This window comes from Hylobates moloch, unplaced genomic scaffold (assembly GCF_009828535.3).
Source record: "Hylobates moloch isolate HMO894 unplaced genomic scaffold, HMol_V3 SCAFFOLD_1, whole genome shotgun sequence".
Taxonomy (NCBI): domain Eukaryota; kingdom Metazoa; phylum Chordata; class Mammalia; order Primates; family Hylobatidae; genus Hylobates; species Hylobates moloch.
Genome location: NW_026652276.1, coordinates 222161078 through 222175320, shown reverse-complemented (window position 1 = coordinate 222175320; position 14243 = coordinate 222161078). Strand labels below are relative to the sequence as shown.

General features: G+C 42.7%; 1 protein-coding gene across 1 annotated transcript in view; it reads right to left on the bottom strand.

Moving 5' to 3' along the window:
* The window catches only part of TMEM178B (transmembrane protein 178B), a 422945-nt gene that overhangs the window by 379240 nt on the left and 29462 nt on the right, over positions 1–14243 (bottom strand). The gene's annotated exons all lie outside the window — the stretch shown is intronic.

Sequence of the window (14243 nt, the reverse complement as noted above, 5' to 3'; positions counted from 1 at the left end):
GACATTTATGTGGTCAACAAACATATGAAAAAAAGCTCATCATCACTGGTCATTAGAGAAATGCAAACCAAAACCACAATGAGATACCATCTCACACCAGTTAGAATGGCAATCGTTAAAAAGTCAGGAAACAACAGATGCTGGAGAGGATGTGGAGAAACAGGAACGCTTTCATACTGTTGGTGGGAGTGTAAATTAGTTCAACCATTGTGGAAGACAGTGTGGTGATTCCTCAAGTATCTAGAACCAGAAACACATTTGACCCAGCAATTCCATTACTGGGTATATACCCAAATGATTATAAATCATTTTACTATAAAGACACATGCTCACATGTTTATTGCAGCACTGTTCACAATAGCAAAGACTTGGAACCAACCCAAATGCCCATCAATGATAGACTGGATAAAGAAAATGTGGCACATATACACCATGGAATACTATGCAGCCATAAAAAAGGATGAGTTCATGTCCTTTGCAGGGACATGGATGAAGCTGGAAACCATCATTCTCAGCAAACTAACACAGGAACAGAAAACCAAACACTGCATGTTCTCACTCATAAATGGGAGTTGAACAATGAGAACACATGGACACAGGGAGGGGAACATCACACACCAGGGCCTGTCAGGGGGTGGGGGTCTAGGGGAGGGATAGCATTAGGAGAAATACCTAGTGTAGACGACGGGTGGATGGGTGCAGCAAACTGCCACTGCACGTGTATACATATGTAACAAATCTGCACGTTCTGCACATGTATCCCAGAACTTAAAGTATTAAAAAAAAAAAAGTCTCCAAGTTCATTGCAGAGTCAATTCATTGGAGACTCAATTCATTGGAATTTAATAGTCAAAGAAATTGACTTCAACTCCCTAGATGAACTAAACATTTGAATCTAGCATCCCTCTTGGTCTCAGGAGATGCTGTTTGTACTCCTGAGTCCTCTTTTTCCCTTTCACCTCCATCTCTGACCTTCCTTCCAGCGCCTCCTGAAAGGCCACAGGGCAGAGGGAAACATACTCTGCCATTCTGTGTCTGCATCACCTTTGCTTTGGGCTTATGGCTGTGTTGGCACAAAGAACACCAAATTGTCTCTGGCTAATGAGAACAGAGGCACCTCGATAGGTAAATAATGCATTCAGTCATGGCCAGCTGTTCAAACAAAGGTTTCTCAGTGGTTCAAAGAGAAATTCAAAGAGAATGAAGTCAGCATGGGACACACGAAACATTGAACTCGGAGCTGAAGCTGCCAGCGCCATACTCATTTGCCAAGAGCAATTTCATTTGAGTAAAAAACATCATCCATCACATTAAATTAATGTTGTTAATTTCCATTTTATAGGTTTTGTCATTTTATTTGTTTTTAATGTGTAAATCTCATTTGGTTTCATGGATATATGAGAGCTTTAAGTACTAGGAGTTTATATCTAGCTTTATTTTATACATATTTAAATAACATTAAAATAAAAATAAGCTAAGTCAACTCTGGGGGGTCAGAAGAATGTTTTCCTTTAAATGCAGCTCTCAACCTTGCAGACAGGCCTTTGCCCTCAGAGGTGAACGCCCTTGGAAAGGGAACTTTTTGCCCTCCCCAGGGACACTTGATTCTAGCAGGTGCTAGTGAAGTTTTCAGTTGGTTGGGCCAGGGAACTTTACCCCTCATTCGCCTGATCCCTACTTTTATGTCTCAACAGTTTCTTAGCCCTTTCTCTCCCTTCTCCATCCAATAGCCTCCAAGTTTTAAAATTTCCACAAATCAATTCCTACTTTTAATCAAATTAAGGGAAAGTTCTGAGTCCTATGCCTGGTATTAAAAATTTTAAACAATCTGATAATTTCGAATACACATTTCACTCTTTCCCTATAACACCCCAGGCCCCACTCAGCTTTTCTGCCCATTCCTACCATTATATAACACTGGAGTCCCCTCTGTCCTTCTCCCCAGCCCATTCAAATCCCACGGATCCAGCCAGGCATGGTGGCTTACACCTGTAATCCCAGCACTTTGGGAGGCCAGGTTGGGTGAATCACCTGAGGTCAGGAGTTTAAAACCAGCCTGGCCTGAAACCCTGCCTCTACTAAAAATACAAAAAAAAAGATTAGTTGGGCATGGTGGCACACACCTGTAATCCCAGCTACTCAGGAGGCTGAGCCAGGAGAATCACTTGAACCCAGGAGGCGGAGGTTGCAGTGAGCCAAGATCACACCACTGCATTCCAGCCTGGGTGACAAAGTGAGACTCTGTCTTAAAACACACACACACACACACACACACACACACACACACAAAATCCCACAGATCCTAACTGACCTTCTTGGAATCAATCTAGTCCACAAGCTCCATGCACACTGCCCTTCTCTTTTTCTTTCTCTGGTAACACCTACCCAAGCTGAGTCGCCCATTTTGGCCTTTACCCATACAAGACATTCTAAAGTAACCCAAGTGTTCCACACCATTTTCCAATCAAAGGGAAAGCTCTTGGAGGACAGGGAAAATATCTTACTACATTCTTTATTCCCCTGCCTTAGCCTGAATTCCCTGCTTAAGCAGAGTCTGAGATAATAGTTTATATGCAGTAGGTTATCTGGGATGGATCCAAAGAACAGGAGTGAAAAACTGGGGGAGAGGGAAGCCCAGGAGGGGAGAAAGCCAGTGCACTGGCACATTAATGAGCTCAGCCCCATGGAGACTTTGGAAGGAGACAAATAGAATAGGCCTCAGAATCACCTGCCCAAAAGGCAGAAGGAGGGAGCATTTTACCACCAGCTCCTATTCACCCGTCAAGTGTTGGCCTGACAGCTATTGACTCCTTTGCATCTCCAGGTGGCACAGGCATGAAGTCCAACAGGTCTCCCAAAGATGCTTCACAGAAACCCTGGGGCAGAAAGGGAGAGATATACAGTGCAGCTGAAGGGAGATACAGTGCAGCTGAAGGGAGATACAGTGCAGCTGAAGGGAGATACAGTACAGCTGAAGGGAGAGATATACAGATATACAGTGCAGCTGAAGGGAGATGCTGTCTAGTTACATCTGTATGAGGCTGGTTGCCCAGCAATGATCGGAGTACAACAGAGACAAAGAGGATGTGACAGAGATGTCTGCCTCCCTCAGCAACCAGTACGACGCTATGCTGAAATGAGGTGCGATTGCAATTCCTATAGAATCAATGCAAACATTTCTCCCTTAGGGCTTTCATATATTAATCAATGCTCTTCTGTGGTCATCTAGTTTCAGATCTGGAAATCTCAAGGCTTCCTCTTTATACCAATTATAAACCATCTTTGATCCTCATACTAAAATGCCCTTAACTGTGAAAATAGCAAGACAATAGAAAACCACTATGTTAGATTTCTACATAGCATTTCTGTACACTAATCACATTATCTAAATAACCTTCTCCCCTGTCTGAGATAGCACAATTACCATGCCCATAAATCCGAGGTCATATAGCTCAAATGCCCATTCAATGGTAACCAAAGAAAATGTTGTCCTCAACTCAATTCTACAGACATTCACTGAGTCCCTGTGATACACGGCTTGCTGCTGCAGGTGCTGGGATGTAATGATGCACATGCCATGGTCCCTGGCCTCAGACTGAGGATGGCCCAGCTCACTGCGAGGTAGACATCAAGAGGAACCCCCAGAGAAACAGATGCATGGAAGGAGCTCAAAGGGAGGGGACTCCCATTCCAATTGGGTAATTAGGAATGGCTTCCTAAAGGATGGGGTATTGAGATGGGTGGTCATTCTGTCTGAAAGGATCCTCCCAGGAAGAGGTATGAGAATAGGAAGGAAAAGGGTCCCAGCAGTCCCATCTGGCTGTGCAGTGCCCTCACTTGAACCTTCCATGCCTGTCTAGTCCAATGGTTTTCAAGTCCGATGGTTTTCAAGGCTGATGGTGTGCAAGCTGTGTGATGTGGAGTCTCAGGATCTCAGGGAACAGATGGACAATGATGGGACAGATGGGACAGAGCACAGGGCTCTGAGGGTCCCCCTCCCGCTTCAACTAGAACAGCTGAGTGAGAACAAAATGGACCCCACTGTTAAACAAGCATCTGAAACCCGAAAACCAATCTTGGAGTTAAAAGCACCAGTCTGGGTACTTTACCCCACCACCAATCAGCCGCCACACGGACATGAGCAAGGGCTTTGAGTTTTCTCACTCTCATCCTTCAGCATCTCTCAAAATGTCTCCAACTATTCCTGCAGTCTCTGAATTGTTAGACAGCTTGAGTAGATATTCCAAATATCTACTTAATATTTGGAAGCCTGATAAAGTATTTGCTGATACCCAGTGGTCTGCCTCTGGTTAAAATGCAAAGCAAGTTTCCAAGTCACAGTATATTTTACTTCCTTTTATACCTCTTCCCCACATGAGGGGCTAGAGGAGTAAGATAAATGAAATACACTTCCTGGCCACTCACCCAGCAAAAGCCATTTATCACCCTGGCCAAGTGGATGAGTGGCTATTTGCAGAACAAAATGCATGGTTTTGAGAGGTGTCCAGGTGAGTTCTCCTCTCTCTGATAAAAAAGAGAGAGCGCCACTCTTTGCTGTGATCGGCAACATTTACCCTCTTAGATTTCCTAGAGTCACATGCCTAGAGATGATGGAGAAGTATCCTTGCAAAATATGTAGGGCAGCAAAGCAAGGAAGAGAAGAAATTACTGATACTTTGGCCTGAGACTATTAACAGATTGTTAAATTCTAATCCAGTAATAAAAGACTTCGGTTGGGCATGGTGGCTCATGCCTGTTATCTCAGAACTTTGGGAAGCCAAGGCAGGAGGATCACTTGAGTCCACAAGTTCGAGACCAACCTGAGCCACCTAGCAAGACTCCATCTCTGCAAAAAATATAAAAATTAGCCAGGCTGTGGTGGCTCACACCTGTAGTCCTAGCTGCTCAGGAGGCTGAGGATTGCTTGAGTCTAGGAAATCAAAGCTACAGTGAGCTGTGATCATGCCATTGCACTCTAGCATGGATGACGGAGCAAGACTCTGCCTTTAAAAAAGGTAAAAAAAAAAAAAAAAAACAGACTTCATGAGTTCTGAAAATAAACCACTTTGAGGTGAATAAATCTTTCAGATTAGAATTCAAACAAAAAGCATGAAAATGGCCTATGTGTGTTATTCTTCATGACTACCAACTAATAGGTTAATATACACATACATACAGGCAAAAACTAAAGATCAAATATAAGCAAATAGCAGGAAAAATAATTATTGACTTGGTAAATTGTGTATCCTTAATACTTCTAGAGACAAATGTTTCTGCCTTGTCAGGAAATGCCAAGATTGTTAACTTCAACTACTGTAAATTAATACACACACTTTAGTTTATTGAGGGGTATAATCAGAATGAAAATATTGATATAGGCAAACACTCATTTCTGGCAATAGAAAAGTAAATATAAACACAATTCACAACAGCATTAATTTGTCTTGCTCCTTTTCCTCCAGGATTATTATAAAGTGTTCTAGCCCTCTATCTGAGGACATGATTAAGAGCCTTTTCAGTTCTGACCATTCCTCCTTCTCTTTAATTATTTCTTCATCCAGAATTAACATTGGCAAATCCCCTCCAACTTTTTAACATTCATCTTCTCCGATCTACGCAAGCTGGCTTCACAGCTGAGTCGAGAAGAAGCCACCTATATTTAAGGGACATTCCCTAGGCTAATGAATTGTCAGCAAAGACAGCATTTTTGAAGCAATCCTGTGTAACAAAAATGGCAAATTAACATGTTAGATAAAGACAGGTTAGCAGATGCCATATTCTTCAGGTTGTAGACACCAGTCTCCACAGTGCCTGTATTTGCTGGCTCAGGCTGCCTTATATGGTTTGGCTATGTCCCCACCCAAATTTCATCTTGAATTTTAGCTCCCATAATCCTTAAGTGTCATGGGAGGGACCCAGTGGGAGGTAACCAAATCATCGGGGTGTGGCTTTTCCTGCCCTGTTCTTGTGATAGTGAATAAGCTCCATGAAATCTGATGGTTCCTCTGCACACGCTCTCTTGCCTGCCACCATGTAAGACATGACTTTGCTCCTCCATCACCTTGCGCCATGATTGTAAGGCCTCCCAGCCAAGTGGAACTGTGAGTCCATTAAACCTCTTTTTCTTTATAAATTACTGGGTATGTCCTTATAGCAGAATGAGAACCGACTAATACACTGCCATAACAAAAGACCATAGACTGCGTGGCTTAAACAACAGATATTTACTTTCTCTCATTTCTGGAAGTCTGAGATCAAGGTTCCAGCAGCATTTGGTTTCTGGTGAAGCCTCTCTTCTTGGCTTGTAGCTGGCTTCCTTCTCACCGCGTGCTCACGTGACCTTTCCTCAATTGGAGAAAAAGACAGCAAGCTCTCAGGGGTCTCTTCTTACAAGGAGACCAATCCTATCAGATCAGGGCCCCAGCCTTATGACCTCATTTAATCTCAATTACTCCCTTATCCCAGATATAGCCACACTAGGATCAGGGCTTCAACATATGAATTTTAGGGGGACACATACATTCAGGCCATAACAGTGTCTGTGGAGAAATTTGCTATTCTCTGGAATTTAGGAAAATTAGTTACTCGCTCAGTCAAGATTTATTCAGCTCTCCTATGTGCCAGGCATTGCCCTGATGGTGAAAGGAAAGAGAAGAAAAAGGAAAGGACACATTTGGAGAACAGGCAAGCATGAATAAGTGCTCACATCCAAACTGTTGCCTCTCTTCTTCATACCTATAGTTTTGTCTATTAACCTTTGAGTGTATATTTATTGATTCTCCAAATGCGGCCTCTATACATTAATGTGGTGCTTCAGGTGGAAGTAGCACAATTCGAATCAATATTTGTGTGTTCTTCCCAAGTTTTGATGTAACTCTATGTTCCAAATTGTATTATTGGACTTCCACTACTTATTTACTAAAAAAGTTATTTCTTCAAACAAATTTTATAATCTATAAGCCCTTGCGGGAAGGGGCTTTGTCTTGTTCCATTGAAACCCACAGCTACATAGCATCTGATACATAATAGAAATTCATACAACTGTTGAATGAATAAAGAAACAACAATTACCACACACAAAATTAAAAGATACAGTTTTAAATAAAATTATTAAAGAAATAAGCTGCTAAAATCCAATCATTACTTTTCCTACCATGTACGTTTTTTTCCTATAAATTGGCTTTTAAAAATGGCATAGGGTTTTATTTATCTTTTAATCAATAAGTCATAAATTTTATAAAATCCTATTTAATTTTTGCTTAAGAGTCTTTTTTTTTTTAGAGAGAGAGACAGACTGTGATAGAGACAGAGTCTCGCTCTGTCACCCAGGCTAGAGTGCCATGGCAGGATCATAGCTCACTGCAGCCTCAAACTCCTTGGCTTAAACAATCCTCCTGCCTTTGCCTCGCAAAGCACTGGAATTACAGACAATGATCCTCCACATCCAGCCCAACAGTCAGTTTTTAATCCTGTGTTAGTGTCATCAAAAGCCACAACAGCCATCTCCTGCCACAGGCTTCTCCCAAATTAACTACCTTCACCATGGGACTTATTTTCATTCCACAATTATTTATCAAGCTCCTACAATCTGCCAGCCTCCATCCTAGACAAGGGGGGTTAATGGTGAGGAGAAAGACACAGTCCCCGCCCTTGCGATGCTTACAATCTAGCAAAGGAAATAATCACACCAATAAACATTAATTAAACTGAATTAAGTATACTGAAGAAAAAGAATCCAAGCCTTTGAAAAGTGAGAGCAGGAGATCAGGTAAGAATCCAAAAGCTTTGTCATTACCAATAACTGCAACTCCTCCATAATCACAATTTCATGTGTCACACTCTGTCCACCACCGCCTGAGTTTCCAGTTTACTCTCTCTAATATCCATTTCTCCATCAATCATTTAACTCCACCAAGACTTACAACACATTGATCCCATCACCTTTTCACCACCCCTCACCTTTTCCTGTCCTTTTTTTCCACATATCTCAGCCTAGAATCCGTCACCAGGCACTATATCACTCCATTCCCATGCCTCTCATTCACTTCCAACTAACTCCTTGATATGGTTTGGCTCCGTGTCCCCCCACTCAAATCTCATCTTGAGTTGTACTCCTGTAATTCCCATGTGTTGTGGGAGGGACCCAGTTGGAGATAACTGAATCATGGGGGCAGTTTCTCCTATACTGTTCTCATGGTAGTGAATAAGTCTCATGAGATTTGATGGTTTGATAAGGAGAAATCCATTTCACTTGGCTCTCATTCTCTCTCTTGCCGCCACCACATAAGAAGTGCCTTTCACCTCCCACCATGATTGTGAGGCCTCCCTAGCCACGTGGAACTTTAAGTCCATTAAACCTCTTTCCTTTGTAAATTGCCAAGTCTCACGTATGTCTTTATCAGCAGCAAGAAAATGGACTAATACACTCCTGGTTAACTCCAACTCTCTGCCTTCTCCATGCTTTTGCTAACACAGCAGAACACTGCTAGAGAAAAAATACACAATCATGCCAAACTAGTCTCATGTTATACCTGGGACCACAACCCTCGAGTGAGCCTGCCGGGATACTGGAAGTCTAAGTCCACCCACTTGTTCAAGCATCTGGAGAGTTATTTCACATGTCTTCCTTCCTCTTCACCCCTCCATCACCTGCTCCCCCATCTCACTCTTGGGTGTTGATCTTGCATCCTTCAACACCAAGAATTGATGCAATCAAAAGAATTTCCACAAACTCCCAGTACCACATCTGTCTACCTAACAGCACGGGTCTAACCATGACACACTCTGCTTTCTTTCCTGCTACTATAGATGGATTGCCCATGAACCTTCTGGATGCAAACCTGCACACTGGGTTCCATCCCCTTGTGCCTATTCGATGGCATCACTCTAAGGATTCTCTCTCTCTCCCACATCAGCAAATTTTCCTTCTGCATTGGACCATGCTATTATCATTCAAATATGCTGTTATTTTTCCCATCTCTGAAAATCCTCCTCCCAAAATCCCTTCTCATCCCAGCTAATGCTTCATTTCTCTACCACCTTTATGACAAATCATCTTTAAAGAGTTCTCTCTTTTAACTGTCTCCAATATTTCTCCTTCCATCTCCTCATGAACCTTGTCCAATCAGGCTTTTACTCCTCCACCACTACTACTACCAATAACCTCTAAATTGCCGAATGCAATGGTCAAATCTCAGTCCTCAGCTGTTCGACCAGCAACAGCTGACACAGACCACTTCCTCCTCCTGGAAACACCTTCTTCACTTGACCTCCAGAACTCCACAAACTCTAGCACATCACCAATCACATCTTTTCAATCTTATTTGCCGTTCCTTTTCTTCTCCAGGAACTCTTTATGTTATAGTGTTCCAGGCCTCAGTCAATGGGCCTTTTATCTCCTCTTGTCCCCTCCTTTGGTGATCTCATCTAATTATAGCTTTAAATACCATCAACGCTGACAACTCTCAAATTTGTATCTCCAGTTCAGATTGTTCTGCTAAACTCTAGACACATATATCCAAGTGCCTACTCTCTGATGTATAACAGACATCTCCAATTTAATATGCCCTAAACCAAAGCCCTTATCTCCCTAAAGCCTGTGCTAGCCATCTCAATGCCCATGTTAGTTGATGGCAACTCCATTCTTGGCCAAGCAAAACTGTGGAGCTTTCTCTGAGTCCTATATTTCTCTCATATCCCCTCTACATACTCAATCCATCAGAAAATCCTGTTCACCGTATCTTTAAAGTATCTCTACTTCTCACCCACTCCACTGCCAACACTGTGGCCCATGCTACCATCACCATGCCTACCTTGTAAATGCAGCTCCTAACTGATCTCCCTGCATCCACTCTTCCCCAGCTACTGTCTTTTGTCAACACAGTACCCAGAATGATCCTTGAAAAACATAAAGCAGATTATATCACTGGTCTGCTCAAAATGGTCCAACAACCTCTCATCTCAGAGTAAAAGCAAGGACCTTACAGTGGCCCTATGTGACCATATCTCCTACTCCTGTATCTCTCACTCACTCTACTCCATGCCACCGGCCTCCTGGCTGTTTCTCAAACACACTGGGCATACTCCAGCTTTAGATACTTTGCACAGGCTGCTTCCTCACTCTTCCCCCTCCTACCCCAGAAACATTATTCTTAGTACTGTATCTCCCTCAATGTCATCTTCTCAGTGAGCTCTTCTTCCCTGCCAGTCTATTGGAAATTGCAAACCAACACCCCAATTCCACACTCCCCATACTCTTTACCTTGATCCATCTTTTCCGAAAATATTCATCAGCCTCCGATTATTGTCTCCCGGTTGGAATACTAGGCTCAGGCAGGACAGGGATTTTGTTTATTTTTGACTCATGCATTTTGGATGCCTATAACAGTGCCTGGTATACTATGAGCTCCCCATAAATAGGAAACATGTGTTAAGTGAATACAGTAAATGAGAGGCAGAGACAAGATTACTAAAAGTCATAATTAGAATATATACAGTTTATCCAGGAGTGAAGATGGTGATGGTGGGCGAGGCCCACTGGGTTCCCAGGAACAGGTAAGCATTTATTAGCATTATTTACACAAATATGTTTATCAAATTATCTGGTTGTTACTTCAGAAAGTGGCCTGAAGAAGAAAGAAGTCTCCAGATATCTGGTATCTCAGAGAGAGTTTAAGTATTTCTAAAACTTTCCCACAACCCATCAACCTACTCCAAAGAGGAAATAACTGTGAGCTTGTACTCCTAGGGGAAATGAAGGGTTAGTGTGGCCCACCAAAACCTAAATGTCTTTAAAGAATCATGTTTTCACTTTAAAAGTTAGATGCATTTTATGTTCCTCTCTGTAATGTATCTATGTGTTTTAATATATAAATACTGTTAAATTATTTAATGGTTTAATTGATTTCCTAAACAATCTTAAAATGCACAAGCTAGAAAAAGGGTGCCATGTCTGCCCTGGGCATCACGCACTCCCTAGGAAACAGGGGAACCCCAGTTTTAGAATCACTGGGCACTTTGGAACTATCAGAAAACAACTATGAAGAATGCAAAGTCAAACGGAAGTATAAATACAAACTCACCTTTTCACAATTCTGACTTGGCTGACCCAAACTGATCTCCTTTTTTTTTTTTTGAGACAGGGTCTCACTCTGTTGCCCAGGCTGACTGAGATCTCAGCCCACTGCAACCTCCATCTCCCAGGCTCAAGCAATTCTCATGCCTCAGTCTCCCGAGTAGCTGGGACCATAGGGGTGCACCACCGTGCCTGGCTAATTTTTATATTTTTAGTAGAGACAGGGTTTCACTATGTTGCCCAGGCTGGTCTCAAACTCCTGAGCTCAAGGGATCCACCCACCTTGGCCTCCCAAAGTGCTGGGATTACAGGCATGAGCCACCACACCCAGCCCCAAACTAATCATTTTTAAAGGCTCTATTAAAAGGCTCTTTTGAATTATGTGAACCTTGTGCAAATTTCCGGCTTCACTTTCATAGTCTTCTAATGACCAAACACTTTGTTCTAGAGCTATTTAGAGCATTTTAGATTTTCCCCTAACATCTTTAGCAGCTCAAACTTGGAAGAAGTCATTACGAATGATGAGTGAAATTAGGGAGAAGAGTGTTTTTAATGAAAACAATATTAATGTGCATTTCTATTTGTAGCTAAATAAAACAAAAGAAATATGTTTTTTGTTTTTTGTTTTGTTTTTGAGATGGAGTCTCACTGTATTGCCCAGGCTGGAGTACAGTGGCATGATCTCAACTCACTGCAACCTCCACCTTCTGGGTCCAAGCAATTTTCATGTCTCAGCTTCCCAAGTAGCTAGGACTATAGGCACACACCACGCCACATAATTTTTGTGTTTTTAGTAGAGACAGGGTTTCACCCTGTTGACCAGGCTGGTCTTGAACTCCTGACCTCAAGTGATCCACCCACCTCAGCCTCCCAAAGTGCTGGGATTACAGGTGTGAGCCACCACGGCAGCCTAATGTTCCCTCTTTTAAATAAAATCTTGGGGTGGAGGGGGGTTTGCTCATACAATGACAGTTTAGCCAGCTGGCCCTTCCTTTTTCCCACAGTGACCCCTGCTCTTTGCGCCTCTTTCCTCTCCCACCTCACACATCCATCATGTCAACTTTGGGATGAAAGGCCACACTGGGGTTGGGGTAATTCTCTGCTGTGGTGGGTTTAAGTCAGATCTCTGACTCTCATTCAATGCAACTGTCTTTAAAGTTCACAAAGAGTTCTGACTTTCAGGCCATGTTATGGGCTAAATTGTATTCTCCTAAAACTCCCATGTTGAACTCCTACCCCCGGGGACATCAGGATCTGACTGTATTTGGGTCTTTACAGAGGTAGTTAAGGTAAAACCAGGTCATCAAAGGAGCACTAATCCAATATGACTGGTGTCCTTATAAGAGGAGATGAAGACCACACAGGTGCAGAGGAAAGACCACGTGAAGGCACAGGGAGAAGACAGCATCTACAAGTCCAGGAGAGAAGCCTCCGGAGAAACCGGCCCTGCCAACACCTTGATCTCAGACTCCTAGCCTCCAAAATTGTGAGAAAATACATTTTTGTGTTTAAGCCACCCAGTCTGTGGTACTTTGCTACAGCGGTGCAAGCAAACTACTACAGCCCATAAATAAGAGACATGATTCAGTCTCAATGAGCGAGAGAGTAGAAAGCAGCAGAGGTAGCTGATGACAGGGCTGAGGGCAGAGACAGAGCAGCAGATAGAGGGAGGATAAACCTCTGAATGCCTAATTGCATTTTTAGCCCTAGAAAGAATCCCGGCTTTGCCCTGCAGTAGTTCCCTCCTCACATCTTCTCATATATTCTTGCACCTGGAGAGGAGTGTCATCTCTCCACATGAGGCCCACCTCAGCCTTCCATAGGTCACTGTGCTCGAAATATAGGTTGAAAACAGAGGATCCTTCACCTCTACAGCAGGGGCTGGGACAGCCCACATGCCGTCAGTCTCCAAGTGAGGTAAAGGCTTTACCAGCTGCCCAGGATGAAGCTCCTGCATCCCAGGAGGTCGGGGAAAAGCAAATCATGTTTGTTTTACATTCAAAACTCATAAAATTTCTGACCTGGCTCAGATTCAACTAAAATAACTGGTCGCTCTAAAAATGCATGAATGGTTTTTCCAGTTGTGCATGGCAGGGGGTAGGTGAGAAAGGAAGAAAATAGTTCCCATTTTTTCAAATGATACCCAGTGACCCCAAGGGAAGATACTCTTCTGTCAACAGTGATTACGCAGAGGAATTGGTTCCTGAAAGGATCCTGAATCCAACCAACCCTGTTTTCTTTGCAATGATAAGGGCTTACCAAGGAAAATCCATAATTCCAGCACTAATACAGTCTTAGTAAAATTTGCCAATAAATCTTCAGAGAAAATGTCAGCGATAGTGTTTTAAATAAACAGAAAAAACACGTTATGTGGTACAAATTCAAAAACCACATCTCATTATTGCACAAATTCAGGTTTCTTCCAGGTCAAATTTTGTTCCCTAAAGCTACATGGAAGCCCAAAGATAGTCCTAATCCTACTTCTGAAACCAATGTTAAAAATTCACTCAGTCAACCAGCATTTCCCATGGACCGACTATGAGCCAGGCAGGGTGACAGAAATGAGAATAAACAGACAAATGAGATAGAGCCCTCAAAAAACTCACTATCAGGTAAAGTAGACACACAAAAATCAATAGATTATAGTGTAATATGATATCTACTCCAATAGAGGCAAAGTGAAAGAAGACAGGGAAACTCAAAAAGGTGATTGTTGTACATGGGATTCTGAAGGCACTTCAATTTCAACTTCCAATCAAAGAGGATACGAGACAGAAAACATGCTGGTTTCAATGCTTTATACTGTCAACTCAGTCTGACAATATATGTCCACTATCAACTGCCCCTCTCTTTCCTACCCCGGTGATCTACAACCACAATTGTGATTCAGCAGGTCTAGACTGGTTTCTTCCTTTCAACGTTCTCAGAAGAGATGAGTTGACCCCACCTGGGGAGCAATAATTTTTTTCCTTTCCGCACTTGAAAGAAGACTAGGTAGCTGGAAAATGACAGATATAGCAGTAGGGAAAACCCACAAATGACATGAAGTGCTACTCTGGGTATCTTTGGGCTCCTGGATTTAACTGCCCCTTTGAGCACAAGCCTTGGGATGTCAGTGAGTGTGGCTGCCTGTGATGGAGAGAGATCCAGATGGTGGTGCCAGAGACCT